The sequence below is a fragment of the Leuciscus leuciscus genome, assembly GCF_965113295.1.
Source record: "Leuciscus leuciscus genome assembly, chromosome: 8".
Lineage (NCBI taxonomy): Eukaryota > Metazoa > Chordata > Actinopteri > Cypriniformes > Leuciscidae > Leuciscus > Leuciscus leuciscus.
The window spans coordinates 29,746,541-29,759,911 of record NC_138732.1 but is presented as its reverse complement, the minus strand read 5'-3'; the positions used below and the strand labels follow the sequence as shown (position 1 = coordinate 29,759,911).

General features: G+C 41.1%; 1 long non-coding RNA gene across 1 annotated transcript; it reads left to right on the top strand.

The window, feature by feature from the left end:
• The first annotated feature begins 4,172 nt into the window (after positions 1-4,172).
• Positions 4,173-6,986, top strand: LOC309504391. Its single transcript, XR_014208073.1, has 2 exons — positions 4,173-5,003; positions 5,409-6,986. It is a non-coding gene; the product is annotated as an uncharacterized lncRNA (long non-coding RNA).
• The last annotated feature ends 6,385 nt before the right edge of the window (positions 6,987-13,371 follow it).

The window sequence follows — 13,371 nt, the reverse complement described above, 5'->3', positions numbered from 1 at the left end:
TATACTGGTCTTTATTTGTATATGCACAGCGTAATTATTTATATTTTATCTTGGTTGTTTCAACCAATTTTCAAGCACTGCATGCTAACTAGTTAGCTAGCGCAACTTCGTCAGCTGTGACAGTAACAGTTAAGAGTTCGGTAATGAATCGCTACCACCTTTATACCACCTTTATAGCAACTTTGATTTTATTTTTTTATTTTTTTAGGATTTAACTTTTCATTATGTGACGTGATGTTGACTGAGTTTGAGTGGTGAATGCTGCAGGTCGACTTGTTCCAGAGGTAACGTTTCTGAAATATCTCTTTTGAATTGTCAACTGCCTAACGTTATGTATCACATGCTCTTTGTGATGCTTATACTGGTCTTCATTTGTAGTTTGTAGCGTAGTTTATTTATATTTTATGTTGGTTGTTTCAACCAATTTTCAAGCACTTCCTGCTAGCAAGTTAGCTAGCTTGACTTCGTCAGCTGTGACAGTAACAGTTCGGTAATGAATCGCTACCACCTTTATAGCAACTTTGATTTGGTTGAATTTTTGGGATATAACGTTACTAACTTTTCATTATTTATGTGACCTGTTGGCTGTACATAATTTGTATCAGAGCCCGTCTCAGATAACGTTACTCATTTACTGTGAGGAAACTTTTTATTGTAATATCCAATAGTTTAATGATTGTTCTTTAAAATTATTAGTAGTCTTATAACAAACAGTAGACTACTAGACAGCCTACTCTACAGCAGTGAATATAGAATGAGCCTAAAACATGGTCATGCATTCAAAATATAAAAAAAAAAAATTAAAACAAGAATTTTTTTAACAAAATAAACACTTTTTTTCAGCCTCATGTTAACAAAGGCTGCTGTGGTGGTGGTAGCTGACGATGGTGACAGCGGCTCCTGTTGGAGGTGAACGGCAGCTGGCGATGGTGGCTAATTATGTCTGCTGCTAGCAGTTGGTGCTGGTTGCTGCTGCTGCTGCTTGTCGGAGTGACAGCTGGCGGCAGCTGTTGAAATAAGTGGAGGCTGCTGCTGCTGGTGACTGGTACTGGCAACGGCTGCAGGTGATGACTGCTGAAAGAATAGGAGGTTGGAGGCTGCTGATGGTGGACTGGGAATGGACATGCCAATTACATCCATGGCAACGAGTAAGGTACTTGGCAGTTGCCTAGTTGTTATGACCTTCGGTGAAGAAATCTGTTTGGTCTTCTTTGCTTTCTTACTCTGACTCTTGCTGCCAAGATAACCTTTATATTTTTCCTTCCTCTCAGCCCTGATCCACTTTGATGCAATCCTTAACCTCAGCCTGATGTATGTGGAGATGATTTTTTTCTTCAGGTCATGGCATGAGGGAAGGTTGCTGTCCAGTAACATGGCCTCCTGTTCCAGTTGTGCCACTGCATTTGAAGACTCCATGAGGGAGTCACTCGTCTTCACTCGGAACAGCTGCTCCACGTTCTGAATGAGAGTAAAAACTTCCTCAGATGGACGGTAAAGTGCACCCCTTTTAAATTCTTTCAATTCCAGCAGAACAGCGCTTTCATTTTCACCACTGATGACATTTTGTACTAGTGTACACTGACATTTGTCACAAAGTGAGAAGCTGATGACTCTTTTCACAATGTATCCAGCCAGGTGGTATAGCACACAGGACTCTGTTTTGGTGATGTCAGGTGGTGTTGTCAGGTCCACCAGCTGCTCCACTCTTAGAACATCAGGAGGACAGCAGCTGCTATTCTGCGTGTCCAGGAAGTCGGCCAAGTGGTCCGAACCATCCTCCAGATAACTGCCAGTATGTACTGGTGATAGGAACTGGCCCACGGTGACAGCGCGCAGTGCATATTGGAACTCTACAGGTGTTGGGACAGAGTTCCTCACACGAATGGATGAAAACGTGTTTTCCAGGCAATCCTGGGTGAAGCGGCTTGTGAGCACAAATTTGTGCCCTTTACTCAACATGTCATGTTGGACCTCCAGGATTGTGGTTGTGGCCATCACCAGTCCTGTCTGAACTGGTTTCCAGCTGCCCTTGGGACCGATCTTCAGGCCCCGAAACAGATGAATGGAGTCGCGGAGGAAGCTGATGGCCTTATTATACTCCTCCATCTTAAAATGACTTAGGGCAGTAACAGCATTGCGTGATGACATGAGGTCAAACCAGTGGTCCACCTTCTCCAAAAACCATGAAGTGGTAAGGTAGGATTTTGGTCTATGCTCCTCTGCCACCATATACCTTAGAGCAGCACTAGTTGACTTGCTAAACACATGCATTGCTGAACTGACCTTCATCTTTTCAAAATGGCTAGGCTCCAGGATACCTCTAGACAACTTGGGTGCCAGCTTTAGGGCCATGCCCTCTTGGTACGATACCAGATCTTTCAGAGGGCCAACAGACACCTGACTGGACGGCAGCTTCTCCTTGTCCACCACATCTTGTGGTATGGTGATGACGTGACCATTGACTAAGGCACTCTTCAAGTTCTTTACCACGTGTGGCACGTCAGGCATGAAGTAGAGGCGCTGGTGTGGCTCCACAGGATGTACTATCCACGGCTTGGTATAGGTCACCCCAAAAGACTTCCACATTGCCCTATTGGGGCTCCCCATGTCAGTGGTGATGTTTACCACATGAAGCCCTATTGACGCCGCTGCTTCCAAGATGCTGAGTATTATGGGCTTGTACACTGCGCCATCAGTAGAATTACCGCTGTAATGGTAAGCCACAACCTGTTTCCACCGTGTGGTTGCACCAGCCAGCATGAACACTAAGGCATGAGTGGCCTGGCCTTTGTGGCCAGGTAATGTTGTGTTCCCAAACAGCCTCCCTGTTCCCAGATGCAGCTCAACGCTAGGGGTGATGGTCATTTCATCCAGGGTGAGCACACATTTCTTCTCCATTTCGTTCATGCCGTCTGCCTTCAGCCTCAGCATATCAAACACCTCCCGCAACACTCCTGGCTCCAGTTTAACATGCTGCATCCTCCTCTGAATGGTCCTGATGTCAGGCAGAGGCATATTCATGCCTTGGAGGGTTTTATATCCTGTAGTGCCACAGCAGAACCTAATTCTGATTGCTTTTTTCACAGTTTCTTTCCCCCACCTTATTCCCTGTTTTTTTGAATGCCCAAGTGCTCTAATTTGGTCTGTGTTGAAGATCGTTTTAAACTTTTGATTGATCAAATTTTGTTTTGTTTTTAATGCCAAATTAATCCGTTTCTGTTTTACCAGAGCCCTCTCTGCTCTCCTTCTGAGTAATCTCTCCATTCTCAGTTGCCTCATTAGATCCTCCATGTGAGCCCGATCATAACTGACCCTTGGCAGTCTGGACCCTGGAGCACCTGACCCTGGCAAACTGGCCTCTTCAATGCTGACCTCTGACTGACTGGCCCCTGTAAGTATGTTGACATTGGTTTCTCTCTCTCTGTCTGTTATGTCCCTTTCATTCCCTTGGATCTCCACCTCAATTTCTCCCTCAATCTCTGTAACAATAATAAGGTATTCTTGCTGTTATATGTATATGCTGCCTTCAGATTTGCACCTAGGGATGGGACAATTACCAGTTTCACTATTAACCATGATAAAACCATCACCCATTGTTGAATAGGGGTGTCGAAATGAATAGTTTTTATGATGCATTGCGATGCAGATGACTTTTCTGACGTCATTTGACACGTACGTGCTTTCTTGCAGTAGCATACAATGGCAGAGGGAAGGGAGACGCGAGTGAGAGTGATAAAAATGCTCCAACTACTTTAAAAGCCTACATCTGGGCACATTTTGGCTTTGATGAACAACCTGGTAAGCTAAGCATGAACTGTACTCTCATGTCACGCACAAATAAAGTATGCATTAACTTGATAAGCCACGTTAGCAGTTTTCGCCACGTTAGCCGTTAAAGCCTGGCAGAGTCTGACTGCTTTAAGCGGATGAGCTCCAACGTCACCCGATCCGCAAATCATTCACCCGACCCACCCTAATAATTTTCTCTGATTTAAGTATCCGCACCCGATGGTCAAATTACAATTATTCTGTGTTGTTACACGTGATTATAAATGGATGATAGTCACCTTCCAGAGCGGACTGGATTAATCTTTAATGGTTACATAATACACTGATTAATGAGTTCTGTTTTTAAATGAAAATTTCGTTAAATTTTTTTTTATATTTGACAGATTTTCCTTTTCTTAATGGCATAAACAAGATTTACTCCCTTGAAACTTAAACTGGAATGTCACTGTTTCTGTCCCTGCAACTTCCTGAACTGGCACGCACACATCACTGTTGAAGTACAATTTATCCATTTTGTACAGCGTACAAAACAATCATCCAGACAAGAATAATTGCAGCAATATTATCAAACTATAATGCGTTGCTATTGACGACGGTCATAAGGAAGGAAATGCCACAGAATTTAATATTTCTTTAAATTAAGTGCATATTTGCTTGTTTTATTAGTTGTTTGTTGATTTTTAAATAAAAAAAACTTGCTGAAATGTTTTCAGTGTGAGCATGAACTCTTTTTACACTTTCATGTCGTTACAACAAAACCGTGATATTGATAATCATGATATTTTTGGTCACAATAATCATGATATTGATATTTTTGGTCACAATAATTATGATATTAAATTTTCATACTGTCCCATCCCTATTTGCACCTATTGTCATTTAAGGGTACACTACACTCCTATAGTGACATCATTTAAGTTAATCTATTGCCACTGGTAAAGTTTGAAAAGATCTGTAGATCATCTACTGTTTTGAAGCTGTATGTAATCTGAAGGTTGCATTATCAGTGTAGTCTATCCTTAAATTATATAACATGGGAAACATTGTTAGCTGCGTATATCATACCGATGTTTAATGTGCCATAGGTGTGGTCATTATTTCTGCCATTAACAGCTTGAGGAATACTCCTTGCTGTGGCTTTCCTCCTTTTCCCTGGAGCACCTGACCCTGGCAAACTGGCCTCTTCAATGCTGACCTCTGACTGACTGGCCCCTGTAAGTATGTTGACATTGGTTTCTCTCTCTCTGTCTGTTATGTCCCTTTCATTCCCTTGGATCTCTGCTTCAATTTCTCCCTTAATCTCTGTAACAATAACAAGGTATTATTGATGTTATATGTATATGCTGCCTTCAGATTTGCACCTATTGTCATTTAAGGGTACACTACACTCCTATAGTGACATTAATCTAAATGAATATATTGCCAATGGTAAAGTATGAAGAAATCTGTAGATTATCTATATGTGGTGTATGAATCTTCTGGAAAATCCCTGAACTGTTTTGAAGCTGTATGTACTAATCTGAAGGGTGCATTATGAGTGTAGTCTATTCTTGAATTATATAACATGGGAAACATTGTTAGCTGCATATTTCATACCAATGTTTGATGTATCATAATAGGTGTGGTCATTATTCCTGACATTAACAGCTGGAGGCATTCTTCTTGACATGGCTTTCCTCCTTTTCGGCTTAGGCCGATGTATAAATACTGTTGGCACAGCATCTGGCCTCAACCTCAAATTTCCTCCTGATTTGTTGGCAATAAATTGGTCATCTTCAAAGTGTACCTGTAGGTAGGCTTAAAAAATCAGTTTCAACTGCACACTTTAAATGTTATTGAAGAGTAATAATTTTCTGCACTCGGAAATATGATGCCCTTTAAATTGTCATGTCACCTCTGTGAACATTACTTACATGACACAGTTTTCTGCTGTTGTTGTTGTCTTGTGTCACACACAGGTTTTGTCTTTTAACCATTGCCATCCACCTCTTCCTTCGCTCTATGTCCTTAGGGAAGCCATACATATGGAATCCCTTATTGGATTGATTAGAGCATCCAAATGCTGCACATCCAACCATGGTATGACCACTGATCTATTAAAATGTCAGGTGTTACCAATAGCCATCAGAACTCAGACATCATTGAAAATCACAGAGAGCGGGTGACAACTTCTCCCCAACCACTAATGTCCCTCTGACTTGGATTAGGTAAGAGGTCAGAGTATATGATCAAACCAGGATCCTCCTCTCTTGCTCTTCATGATGTTTTGAGGTCGCTTAGCCTGTTATAATGATTGCTGTTGTAGTAATGACACATGGTACAGTATGTTTGTGATGTTTCGAATATGTTGTTGACTGGGTTGTCCCAGGTATATAGCGCTACTTACTAAGTCCTCTTTTGAGTCTGCTTTTAACTGTATTCTCTCCCCTTATTGACCATTGTCCCCATTCTTACTGCTGTATAGGGCCCAGGAAAGCAGATGAGACAGAGGATGTCCCTTTCACAAAGGAACCCTTGTTGTTGTTTTTTTGTATTGATTTTTAAATGGTTAGGTTCTGGGATGCTCTAGAGTTCTGTAAATAGTAATTTTTATTTTTTGTAAATAGTTGTACAACTTAAAATGTTTGATAAATAAATGTCTTTCTCCTGACATAAGGGGACTATTTTTATTTTATTTCATGTATTGTTTTGTTGTGTAACACCCTCACTTCACCCTATTTTCTCTCCTTTTCTGTTCTGAGTTGCTCTATTAGATCCATATGGCCCCTGGCAGTCTGATCGCTGGATCACTCACCTCCCCCTGGCAAAGTGGGCTCTTCATTTTTATTTTTGAAAAATCTGTTTTTGTTGCCCTTGTTTTCAACAGCTGTTTCTTTAAATAGTTTTAATATTCATCATTTCAGACTCCCTCTCAGAAAGTTAAATACTTTTAATAATTTGAAACTCCATGTTTGCATCTGCCTTCAGCCTCAGCATATCAAACACCTCCCGCAACACTCCTGGCTCCAGTTTAACATGCTGCATCCTCCTCTGAATGGTCCTGATGTCAGGCAGAGGCATATTCATGGCTTGGAGGGTTTTATATCATGTAGTGCCACAATAGAACTATATTTGCATTTTTCTTGTTCACTCACACAAGCACGCATTTTTGTTGTTTGTCATTGTTTAATAAAAAAAAAAAATTATTTGAAAACCTTCATTTGTATCAGCCATGCTTAATTTATGTCACAAGTGCTGTATTGTAACAGACGTTTAAATGATTTATTAGTTAATTGCTTAAGTTACTTTGAGTTACAGCTATACCCTTACTCTTAGAAAAATCTTCACTCTACACTTAGCCTACTTATAAATCCAAACATAAAGCGTAAATTTGTTTTTAATCTGTTAAAGTTTTGATAATGTGTATGGCTTAATCATAAAATTATATTCTTAGTCTTAACATGGTCATGTTTTACATTTGTGGTTCTGGGGTGGTCTCTTTCATCAGAAGAAATGAGCTAGCTTCTGTGACTTCAGAACGGACCGTCACGGCAAACCTCTGCGTGATCACGAAGGTAGGCTAATGGCTGGATCGGAATTTATATCAAAATCATGAGAATCAATAGCCTAATACAGGCCAGTTGTGCTAAATCATGAGACGTTTATTATCAGATTAATGATATGCCAAAGTTAAGTTGGAGCCGCTACAGCCAGTGCTATTACCCATGCGAACATGGACACTAAGCTTTTCCCTCCAAAAATATAACCTAAAACTTCTAAATAATGCAGTATTTTCGTGTTCACCCTGCCTCTCCAAATGCAAAACTGGCATTAAAAAAATGCAATACCAGCTGAAAAAGTACTTGGGTGTGTGTTTTATTTCATATTACCGTTCAATAATGCAGTCGCTGCTGTCTGTCCCATAGAATAACATGACAGCCAGCGTATGTTTTAGAACTATTGGGGCTTACATGAACCACGTGACAGCCATAGCGGCGACATCAAAGAGTGTCGCAACTCTTTCTCTCTATGGCTCTGGTCTGTGCTATCCTGGAGAGTATTTCTGGCTTAGATCCTTCATCCGAAACGATGGCTCCCAGGTACTTAAAGCTGTTAACAGTCTCAAGCTTCTTATTGTTTATCTTGATTTCAGTGCTGATTCCATTGGGGTTGTTGGTCATCAGCTTGGTTTTCTCTGCATTAATCTGCATATTATATGCTGCCGAGGCCTCGTTAAGATGTTTCACAAGATTGACGAGTTCCTGTTCTTTTCCAGCTAATCCATCGATGTCATCGGCAAAACGCAAGTTTGTAATCGTCCTGCCTCCGATGCTGACTGTACCATCATGATCTTCCAATGCGTCGGTCATAATTCGTTCTAAATAAATGTTAAAGAGAGTGGGGGAGAGCAGGCAGCCTTGGCGGACTCCGACTGTGGTTCGAAACCATTCTCCTATGGTGTTATTGGAGTAGACTGCACTAGTAGCCTTGTCATATAGGCGTTCTATTGTCTTGATCAGGTTGGCATTGATGTTGTATAACCTCATGGTAGCCCATAAAGCCGCATGCCAAACCCTATCGAATGCCTTTTTGAAATCTATGAATACGTGGTAGAGTTCTTGTTGGTGTTGTAGGTACTTCTCGCAAATTATTCTAATATTGAAGATTTGTTCTGTCGTGCTGCGGCCTGTTCTGAAGCCTGCCTGTTCTTCGGCAATGATCTCCTCTGCTTGCGGTCTCAATCTGTTTAGTAAGATTTTCAGCATCACTTTACTTGGGTGGCTAATCAGACTAATAGTGCGGTAATTTTGGCATAACTGAAGGTTGCCTTTCTTCGGGAGGGTAATTATCAAGGATTGAGTCCATGGTGTAGGCCATTCACCTGTTTGCCAGATTTTATTGAAGATATTCCATAATGTATCTATCATGGCCTCTCCACCTGCTTGAACCAGTTCTGCTGGAATGTTATCCACTCCTGCCGACTTCCCTTTTTTTAATGTTTTTACTGCTGCTTCAACTTCTTCTCGAAGGATAAGATGGTTGTCGATGTTAGTTGGTGGAGGGACATTCAGCACCTCAGTATGTCCTGTGGCTCTGTGAGTATACAATTCGGAACAGTACTCTGTCCATCTTTTAAGGATATCCTGTTCTTCTGTCAGACATTTCCCTTCTTTATTTTGGATGGTATTGGTTTGCCCTTGTGTTGTACTTGTCAGATCTTTCACAAGTTGGTAGGCTTTCCTGCTGTTGTTTTTCTGTAAACTTCCTTCTATGTCTTTGCATTGTTCTTCAATCCAGGTCTCCTTTGCCTTTTTCATACTTTTCTTAACTTGCTGATTGATTTCTCTGTAATGTCTTTCCCCTTCAATCTCGTTTTTCTTACGCTTGAGTTCTCTGCGTTTGTCGCATAACTCCAGTATGTCCTCTGTGACCCAGGGCTTCTTTGTTGGCCGGTATTTTCCAAGGATGTCATTTGCTGTTTCAGTCACAGCTGTGTTGAAGGTGCTTATCAGTGTGTCTACTTCCGTATCCTGATTGTCAGCAAGGGCGAGAAGTGGAGCAAATTTCCCTCCGATCATTGCTTGGAAATTTTCCGCTATGCTTGTGTCATTGAGTTTGTCAAGGTTAAATCTGATCCTTATGCTGCCCTGTTTCTTAGTCTTCTTGAGATGGAGTCTGAAGGTCATCATCACAAGATCATGGTCGCTATGTCAGCTCCTGGAAAGCTCCTGGTCCTTGCAATGTTAACACTAGTCTGGAAACGACGCTTGACCATGATGTAATCAATCTGGTTGTGGTACTTCCCTCCTGGGCTATGCCATGTCCACCTTCTGGATGCCTTGTGTGGACCAAATGTGTTTGCCAGCCTTAGATCGTTGTAACTGGCGAATTCCAGGAGCCTTAGACCTCTCTCGTTGGTTTCAGTGTTGCAGTATTGGCCACATATCCCTTTCCAGTTCTTACATGCATCCTTACCTATTTTGGCATTCCAATCGCCCTGTACTACAATGATGTCTTTATTAGACGTTTGGTCTATGACTTTTTGCAGTTGGTCGTAGAAGTCTTCCACTTCTTCATCTTCATAATCAGATGTTGGGGCATACGCCTGGATGATGGTGATGTTGAAGGGTGATGCCTTCAGATGGATGGTAATAAGTCGACTGGAGACTGGTCGACAACCCATGACAGCATTCACGGTGTCTTTGTGAACGAGGAATCCAACTCCTTGCTCATGTTTGTCTTTGTTGCCACTAAAGTAGAGTGTGTGGCCATCTGGGGTCGACGTTTCCCCGAAGTTCTTCCAGCGTACCTCACACAGTCCAAGGATGTTCCATCGGTATCTTTTCATTTCATGTGTTAACTCTTCTAATTTCCCTGCTATTCTCAATGTTCTTACATTCCATGTGCCAATTGTGATGTCATCCCTGGCACGTAGATGTTTTGGTCCATCAGTCTCACTCTTAACACCCCCATCCTGGTGGACAACAACGGGAGGCGCGGTCCTTTTTCCGGGTGACGACCGAGCCGGTATGAATTGAGTAGTGGTTGTCATTTTTCATGTGGTGTGTCTTGGGCAATGTCGCATGGCGGAGCCCATCCCTCTCCATGCCAGACCACAGCCGATATCCTCCTACTAGGTGGCTCGCCCTGGTCTCGAACACGTAGTCGTTGAGATCCTCAGAAGATCTTCTTCCGCCTTGGCCGGTAACCTGTGTCATGAAGGTTCTTCGCCCTGTGATGCCGTGTTAACATCACCCCCTCACATGGTTTAGCATGCCTGCTGAGGCGAGGTCCCGGGGTGTGGCGCTTGGAGCCATCATGTGAGAGTTTGGAGGATGGAGGAGGACCGCTATGCCTGTCCTTCCTACAAGTAGGAAGCAGCAGCCAGACTACAGTGGTGTTATCTCTCTCCAGACCCCCCTACACCCCTATTTAATATCTTTATAAGACATTCCTAATTCAAAGTAATATGTTATTTCATCGGTCATCTCCATCTCCGACTGCTGTATATGATTACAGTATTGACCGCTGTGGTACCCTCAACATAACTCATGGCCACGAGAAAAATATATCGTTCCCTCAACATATGATCTCGAGGCCACGACTTTACATCGCGTGGCCACGACATAATGATGTCGTTACCTCAACAAAATGATCTCGTTCCCACGACTTAATGTGACGTTCCCACAAATTAATATCTCGTGGCAACAACATATTATCACGTTCCCACGAGTTTATATGTTGTGGCCACAACAAAACTAAGTGAACCGAACATGTCCTCTCCCGGTCACCATATGTGTTAAGCATCTGCAACTTACTTTCAATTTGATTTGTGATAGTTTGCACGTTGTCTTGATGAACAGATGCTCAGCTGCTCATCTGTGTTGATGCGAGCTGCAGTAGCGCCGTCATATCTGGCTATAACGTCATATAACCAATAACACGCTCTCAAACGTTTATTTTTTAGCATTGTTGGGAGGAGTAAAATTTATATATGTGGTTTCAACAACCAGATGCATTTACACTTGTCCCGTTTTTTCTGAAATGGGGCCCAGACCACCTCCTGAAGTGGTTTGAGCGATCACTCTTTGACTTTTCCCAGGGTTTATAGAGCTTCCACTCAAGTTCCTCCCTCTCTTCCTGCTTCCACGCGGCCGTGGGCTAGCAGGCCCAACACATTAAGCCATGTGCAACTTCCTTGATCATGACGGAGTCAAACTAACCATGTAAGTTCATCATATCTTCTTCATTCAACGCAGAATGTCGATTAAAACTTTAATGCCATCGACTAATGGAACCATTAAATCAGGAACTTTTCAGAACTGCTTCAACTGCAACGGCAATGCAAGTATTGTACATTTAACTGGCTAAACAGAGGTTTAGTAATAAGCTGTAAACCCATTTACAAGGCTTTGAAAATAATAAGCTGGTGGTTCTTTACATGGTTAGCTTCATTCCCTGTTTCCGTTTCTGGTTTCATTCTGTCACTTACCACATGAATGTGTGATTGTGTGTATGTGTTTGTTACTAATTGTGTTTGTGATTTAGCTAATTTGCTAATTTGTTACATTTCTTTGTATATTAAGTGTTTTTGAGGCTCTTGTTGTGCTTAAAATGTCATGCAATTTGGTCGTTATTAATAGGCAAAAGTTAAGTGTCCTTTGAGTTCTTCACTGTTCTTAATCAAATTATGTAAGATTTTCTTGGAGAATTTGAAGAGGTCAAATTATATCTTTCTTTCACCTGATGTAACCAAGTCTGCAGGCTTCTGGTTAAAATGGTCAATGGTTGAACATTAGCATTCATCTCCACAAGTCATTTTTCACTATCCACTCAATTCCTGATGGATAAAATCTAGTCCTGCCCTACACTACTTTTCTTGTTTCAATATTCTCTTTCAACCATATGCCATTTTAGGGCATATTGACCATTTGTGACCCTGGACCACAAAATCAGTCTTATGTGTAATTTTTTTATTTATTGAGATTTATACATCATCTGAAAGCTGGAATGGAATCTTTCCATTGATATTAGGTTTGTTAGGATATGACAATATTTGGCTTAGATACAACTATTTGAAAATCTGGAAACTGAGGGTGCAGAAAAATCGAAATATTGAGAAAATCGCCTCAGGGGGTTAAAGTTGTCCATTTCTATAGGCGATTGTGTTGCATCCACTCACAAAAATACATTTTTTATATATTTAAGGTGGGAAATTTACAAAATATCTTCATAGATCATGATCTTTACTTAATATCCTGATGATTTTTGGCATAAAAGAAAAATCGATAATTTTGACCCATATGGCTATTGCCACAAATATACCCGTGCGACTTAAGACTGGTTTTGTGATCCAGGGTCACATTTTAGTTTCATATTGACTGTAAAGTGCTGTAGAAATGTGACATGATCATGAGGTTCTTATTAGCATCTTAGTTGCACCTTTAAAGCTGCTTGCAATTTTTTTCCATAATTGTTTCACACACACACATGAAAGTGACCAGCTATAGAGTAACCTCTGATAATGCGCTTCCTCAATTATCAGGATTAAGACCTGTCACACAAGGACTGGGTGTAGACTGCCACAAAGCACATTGCCAAGAACATACTTTCCAAAAACTGTTACATAATGCAGGCTAGCCCCAACCAGTTGCAACGTTGCTAAGAAATCATGTCTGTCAGTACAAATATTACACTGGATAGGTTAACACTCTCAAAGTGAGGGTTACTGCACTGACCCTTAACTTCACATTCTCTTCTGCTGAAGGGAACTAGCAAGATGAACAAGATCAATGAACAAGAACTCATGATCAATGTCCTAATATGCATATGAGTCAAAATCGCTAAGGGGTAATTAAATGTAACAAATCATAATAATTTATCATCTTTTACTAGAAAATTAAACATTTTTATTTTTATTAAAACTTTGATAATTGCCTTAATCTTTTAAACAGCTGAAAAGATAGTGATCAAACTACATTTTATAATAATCTGTCAATTTCCCGAATCTATGTTTGAGAGAGTCCATTATGTACTATGTATTGGATACATTATCATCTCTGACAGACAGCATGTTGAAGCTTCTCAGGCTGCCATTTCCTG